Source organism: Littorina saxatilis, linkage group LG13, assembly GCF_037325665.1.
Source record: "Littorina saxatilis isolate snail1 linkage group LG13, US_GU_Lsax_2.0, whole genome shotgun sequence".
NCBI classification, from domain to species: domain Eukaryota; kingdom Metazoa; phylum Mollusca; class Gastropoda; order Littorinimorpha; family Littorinidae; genus Littorina; species Littorina saxatilis.
Genome location: NC_090257.1, coordinates 26,901,081 through 26,908,135, shown reverse-complemented (window position 1 = coordinate 26,908,135; position 7,055 = coordinate 26,901,081). Strand labels below are relative to the sequence as shown.

The 7,055-nt window shown below is 40.3% G+C and overlaps 1 long non-coding RNA gene across 1 annotated transcript; it reads right to left on the bottom strand.

Moving 5' to 3' along the window:
- Positions 1 to 215: 215 nt before the first annotated feature.
- Positions 216 to 3,760, bottom strand: LOC138945398 (uncharacterized). Its single transcript, XR_011448983.1, has 4 exons — positions 3,144 to 3,760; positions 2,738 to 2,812; positions 2,351 to 2,431; positions 216 to 1,912 (listed from the first exon to the last, which is right to left on the bottom strand). It is a non-coding gene; the product is annotated as an uncharacterized lncRNA (long non-coding RNA).
- Positions 3,761 to 7,055: the final 3,295 nt, after the last annotated feature.

Sequence of the window (7,055 nt, the reverse complement as noted above, 5' to 3'; positions counted from 1 at the left end):
TGAAACGGCATAAAATAAACAATAATACATTTTTTTTTAAATAGTGAGGTACATGTTTAGGGGGGGGAGGGGGTGTTGCGCAACCCCCCCCCCCCCCCCCCCTCCCGGTAGCCCTAGTTCGGCCCTGCATTAATTGTCACTGTATGGTGTGTGTCACTGTGACCAAAGATACATATGCTCTATTTGAGTTCATACAACTTCCAATTCCATTCAAACGTTAACAAAGTGTTGCTTTCTTACTTTCTTTATTTGGTGTTTAACGTCGTTTTCAACCATTCAAGGTTATAACAAAGTGTTGCTGGTATGCGACTGAACATGTTCTATTAGGAAAGCAAAGCAAATTCCAGTGTACATAGTGGTCAACATAAAAACAATCAGACGCTTCGATGCAAGACATTTATCAAGTGGCTGACAATTGATTTTGAAATGAAAACTGTTTGCAAAATATCTCGCTGTCAAAATTATATCTTGAACAAGTACACAAAGGAATTAGGTTTGAACCATAGCAAAATGAATATGTTTCAATTTTTCATGTTGTAGACTTAAATTTACATGGGCTCATGAAAATACAGAACAGGCACTGAACAAGCCATGTGATACATTACTGAACCAAATAGGAAGAGAAGTACATTTTAACAACAGCAGATTTTAACACCAAAAATCGACACCTAAGACAACAATCAAGAAGTTCAAATTCAATGTACATGCACTTGATCAGATAGGATAGTTTGTACTGCATGAAGAAAGATCATACACAACACACTACAGAGATCCTTCCTGATTGTTCTCAACATTGTATGTTTTCAGCTTTTTCCTCAAACTCCTTTCTTTCCATGTGCATTTCATTTTGTCCAACATTGTATGTTTTCAGCTTTTTCCTCAGTCTTTTCTTTCCATGTACATTTCATTTTGTCCATCATTGTCTTCAGTTTGTGGTGGAGTCTTATTTTAAAAAAAAAACAGAACATTTTGCAAAGTGTCTTCTTGAACAGCTTGTGAAAGATCAAATGAATACAAAGTGTCATAAAAACACACCGGAACAGCATCACTGTTCCTGCATGGTTCAATAAAGTCATCTGCTTTTGCCTGTGTGTTGATGCACAGATTTCACAGAAAATATGTTCCATGGACATCAAATCACCAAAGGGAAGTAATCGCTCTTTATGCATACGACATGTGTAAGAGATTAAGCGAGAGTTGTACGGAACCTTTTCTCCTGGCACGAGAGGATGAAAGTCACTTGTATATTTCAATGCTTGTTATTCTCTCAGGTGCCAGGAGAAAAGGTTTTGTACAACTCTCGCTTACTCTATTACACAGTCATGTCGTATGAATAAAGAGCAATTACTTCCCTTTGGTTATTTGATATCATCAACGCTTTGCCTCATTCTGTTTAAGATTTCTGCTTTGTGTTGCATGGACAGACACATCTGCAATACATTGGGCTTGACAAAGGTCAGTTTGCCCTTGTTCAGCATGCGCTTGTCATGTCAGGGGTGGTTTCACTCTCTTCACTGTAGAATTCAGGTGCGCAAGTCAGGGCTTCCAAACACTGCAATTTCTCATCTCTGTACGCACTCTTTTGGAGACACCAAACTCTCTGTTTTAGCTTTTTGGCAACACATACTCCAACATACTTTGCATTGTCCTCTTCATCCTCTTTGATTTCTAATGCACTTACTGGTTCCCTAGTTTTTCTTCATAGGCCTTTAAGACACCAACAGTATAAACATGTTCAAGGCAATCCAGGCTGAAACTGCAGGGGATACTGTCAACTCAGTAATGCCTGAATGCTGGGTTGAAAAAGCAGAGTAGTACCTGGCCCACGCCTTCTCCTTGGCAGCATTCCCAACCTTGCCTCAGGGAACTAGGCAGTCATGAAGAAGCAGAAGTTTCTCTTCCAGATCTGCACCTAAAACACAGAAAATAAAATATTATAATTAAAACAACACACAAATATAGCAGAAATCAACCCAAGAGTGAAACTGAAGATGTAGATGCATGCACACAATCAAAACCAACAACACACGACAACAACCCAAAACTACACTTTACATGAATGGATGTGAACATATTAAATTTTGTATTCCATTTGTCGTTATAGAACGTGTTGACAAACCACTTTCATGAATCCTTATCATGTCTTACAACTATGACATGTGCTATTAATGATCCTAAAAAACACATGAAATATTGTAGTGGCAGGCATGTACCTAAAATATTTGTAAACAGTAGCCTCTCTGTGCAACGAAGCAGTATTTTTGCTCGAAAACTATGAATGAAAGTGATCTTTCAGGTACTGGGACTTTGCAAGCTGATTTTTTTTATACCGCCTTACTCAAAAACTTACTTTTCAATTACTGAATTGGTCGACAAGCCCTCTGAGCTCCTGTGAAAGGCAGTTGTCATTCTTGATAGATGCACAAGCGTTCTGCAATAAAGCATGCAATTTAGAAGTGACAATGAATTTAAAAACAACAGAAGACATCAAGCATATATATATCAAAACAGAATTATGCTGGAGGGGAAAGAAAACAAATATATTGCACTGATCTTTTTGATGTGTTGATCTGACTTCAGTTCCTGCACCATTTTTAACTTCCATGCATGATGTACATTCAAATCAATCAATGGTTCAGTTATAATATATCACTTATCGGTTATTTCTTGAATATCTGTTGTTCCAGTTCTAAATTTTCATAGTCTTTTACATAGATCTGTCAATATTTTTACTTACTTTTGGCAATTCTTGCAGTTTCTTTTGTGGTGATGCTGTCATCTTTTCAGCGATTGAGATGTCGGTACTTTCCCCCTGAAAAAACAACAACCATGGAATAGAAAGGGTATCTATAAATCTACAGCCGAATTTCTAACATTCAGAAATTGTTCTGTTGCAAATTTGTCGGTTCGCTGAGCTAAAATAGTGGCCGATGTGAGCGAGAATTCTGCAGAAAAACGATCTGCTGATCAGCTTGCGTGCACAGCTTCGGATTTACCAGTGTGTCAGATGCTCTCGCGTTTCAAGTGTTAAAAACAAAAATAATGACGTGCCGTCCACAATGAATCTTTATTGTTGATTCACATGACTCATTTCAATCATCAGCAATGATCTTTTTGTATTAGTTTGTTTGCTTTTCACATACCTCAGCCACAAACTCCACCTCCCCTTCGAAATTCTCCTTCTTCTCCATGTGTTGAAAGACTGCACCGGAAGTAAAGTTACTGTCAAAACCTCTCGCAGCCGCAGACGGGAGTTCGAAACAGGGCCAGCGTTGGCGCGCGCGCAGAGTTGGCGATCCTGTCAAGGGATATCTATGGGTCAATGTAAAGCTATCGAAACGATGATTGAGCAATGAGTGTAGATCTACTTACCGTTTGAGCTTCACCGCTTCATTTCCCCCCAAAATAACCTGCGCTGGTGTTAGTCTGCATTCACTGCATGGTGCCTGGGTGGTAAAGTGGGTGTCCCAGCCAAATTAAAGGACAAATTGTAGTGCCGTCGAACCGGTCGACGGGTTCAAAACAAAGCGCGCCATTGTGCAAAGAAGGGATGTGCCTGTGACGTAATTACAGTCCGCCGACTTGTGTCATTATTTATTTTGGGAAATTTGAAGGCAAAATTGTACGCATTAAAGGCTTGAAAATATCTTGCATCTATTAAAATTCGAAACGAGGGACTCATGAAGCACTAGTTCCAATACAACAACTGTCTCGAACTGTCATAGCAAACTGAAATTCGTCCCCAAATTCACTATATGTGCAGCCAGTACTCGTGTAGGCCTACATTGTTATATGCTTTGCAAATGTAGCAGGTAGAGCTTTTGAGAGTGTTTCTCGTGCGTTTGATTTTGTTGAATTGTTGGCAAATAAAAATGTCCGTCTTTGAAAAAGGAACGAATAGTTATGTAAAGAACTAAATTGGATGAGCGCGCGCGTGTCTGTGTGTATGTGTGAGTGAGTGAGTGTGTGTATGTGTGAGTGTGTGTGTGTGTGTGTGTGTGTGTGTGTGTGCGTGCACGCGTGCGTGCGTGCGTGCGTGCGTGCGTGCGTGCGTGTACATGCAAGCAAACAAACAACCACCAAACAACTAACAGACAGACAGACAAACCTTAGATAAAAGCAGACAGAAAGCTTTGCGAACACATAAGCAGGCAAATACATACTTTTAGAGAAAGACTCATTCAATATAAACTAACCAACAGAAGCAAACCAAACAGCCTGACCAAGAAAAGAAAAAAAAAGTAAAACAATTTAAAAAATCTAAAAGACCAACAGACCAACCTCATTGAGACAGACAAAACAACCAAATAAAAAGCTAATAAATCAAAATAAAAACCAAGAACAAAACGACCCAAAAAACCGACAGAGAAACCTCAACGACAAGCAGGCAAGCAAACAGACAGACAAGTTAAAGCCCCATTCCACCTCACAGGAGGTTTACAGAACGATTGAATCTGTTCACAAAAACAGCAATACTGACCAAAAAAACACATTATTCCCCCCTCTGCTTCTTTCTCTCTGTAAACGTGTAGGGCTAGTTATTTTTCGGTAACTTACCCAACAACCAAAATCACTTACCCAACAACGGGTCTGAATCCTCGATAGCTCACAGGTTGATGAGCTAAACTTTGAGGGAACTACTTTAGCGATTGAAAAGTTCCGAACGCTCTAATGTATAAAATATACATCTCTAGACCAAACAATACAAACATACTGCATTTAAATTAGCAACTACAGGCTTGAACACATTAATTTCCATATAAATTCCATGAGTTTGGTTGTTTTCTAAATCCAAATCTAACGATTAGTGCAGAGAAACTCGCTTTAGATCTCTTAGGAGTGCAAGCAAACTTCCAAGGCAAGTAACTCTCGTAGTCTGTCTAGCGATAAGAGTAGTTCCCCTTCCAAATTTTCTGAACTGAGTTGCTTGGACAAAAGACTGCAATCCGACGGTTAGTTTTCGACAATATTTCATTTTATAAACAGATCACACGCAACCAAATGCACACATCTCATCAATTTAAAGAACATACAGCGGTTTCATACACTATTTTGCCCCAGCAAACTGAACTTCATACAGTTTTTAACGTTGGAACACGGGTGCAAAAGTTCGTCTGCTAGTCCCATTCGAAGAAGGAACATTTCCTAAGCAATACCAAAACATGAACAGAACACACACTATCTGCCTTTACCGCCACAGCAGAATAACAACATAACTGTGTACTTGATTTTAGTCCAAACAGGGAAACTGACAAGAAGTGTTAACAGAATTGAATGATTTTCCCTGAACTATACATCCGCGCATTATTCAAACTTTCGCACAAAAACTCCTCTTTTCTTTGAATAACTGAAGAAGGGAGGAATAAAGAGGTTACATACCTCGCCTCAGTGAATATTAAAAATAATGGTCTCAGTTCGCGGTCATGAAAAAGCTCGCTGAAACTCGCATTTTTCATGATCCGCTAACTTCGACCATTATTTTTAATAATCACTGAGACTCGGCATGTAACCTCTAGTTCACAATATCATTCTACAACTTTAAATGACACATACAGGTCACTTAAAGCCCTACTCCGCCTCACAGAAGGTTTACAGATCGATTGAATCTTTTCACCCAAAACAGTTATACTGACCTGATGAAACACATTCACAACTGCATTCTATAAGTTTAAATGACAGATACAAGTCATTTGAGTGTTTAGGGCCTACTAAGCACACCAGTTCTCGTGGTGTATGCAACCCCCGAACCATCGGGGCCCTGTGTGCCCCACTTTATTCATTAAATCTAGGTTGTGTGACAAAACTATGTGGAGTCCTGATGTCTCATGCGGTCAATGTTGAACTAAGAAAAGGGAAAACTACAAACGTTTTGATTTTATTTTTTTATCGAGCAAGTATATAAAATAGTCTGTTCTCATCATAACACACCAGAAGCATCTCTGTGCAGGTAATTTTCCGTTGCCAGGAAGCGAAATACTACTTCTCAAAAATCATTGGAGGAGCTGTACCTTTAATTGGGCCGTGTCTCTGCCAAACAGGATGCCAAACTTTCTAAGCAGGCCGAGGTGCATGATGTATGCGCTAGACACGCCATTACCGTGCAGGGGTGGGCGAGGGTGGGGGTCGATGGGGTGTTGTGCATTGAATGCAAGTGCAACCCAGGGGCGGCTCCAGGGGGGTTCCGGGGTTTTTGGAACCCCCCCCCCACCCCCTAGCCTAAAAAAAATATTTAAAAAATGAGATTTTTTTTTGAAAAACAACTGATGGCTAAGATTTTACCAGATTGCTCCATTGTCCTTGATTTTTATTAAAAAAAAATGTCCGGGGGGGGGGGGGGGGCATGCCCCCGGACCCCCCTAGGAGCCGATCTTTGTCTTATAAGTGACGGTTTTGGAAAGTAGTTGGGTAATTTGCTTGCTCAGATTGCACCAGATCGGTCAATTGTCCTTATTTTGATTCAAATTTGTCTTATTAAATTTACTTTTTGGAAGGTGTATTAGGGGAAGTTTGGTGGCTGGGATTGCACCAGATTGTTCCATTTTCCTTGTTTTTATCAACATTTTCCAGAGGGGGGGAGGCATTCCACCTGACGCCCCTAGGAGGTTCGAACGCTTTGAGCCCTCAACTAAACGCTTCGCGTCGTCGAATTGCCCCAAACAGGAAAATTATGTGATCCGCCCCCACATCCCCTCCATCTAAAAAAGAGAAACAATCTGAGTCCGTGTCAGTTTCTAAGCTCAGATGGTACCAAACAGCACTGTTTTGCTATTTTGTTGTTTGAACTACTGCCAATACTCCTTCCTGAAAGGTGACTACAAGACCAGCAGCAGTGCTCCTTACCACGACGGAATAAGCTGGAACACCTTTGGAGGCAGTAGCCTACTGTCTACTCCATGAAGTTTCCGCGAGATGAAGATCAGGCCCATGTAGAGCGACACTGGGAGCAACCTACGTGTAGTACTTTCATTCAAGGCAAAATTGGTCACTACATTATTATGAAACACCGTCATTTTAATCGTTTCATCCGTTAACAATGCATTTTGTCTTATATTGCT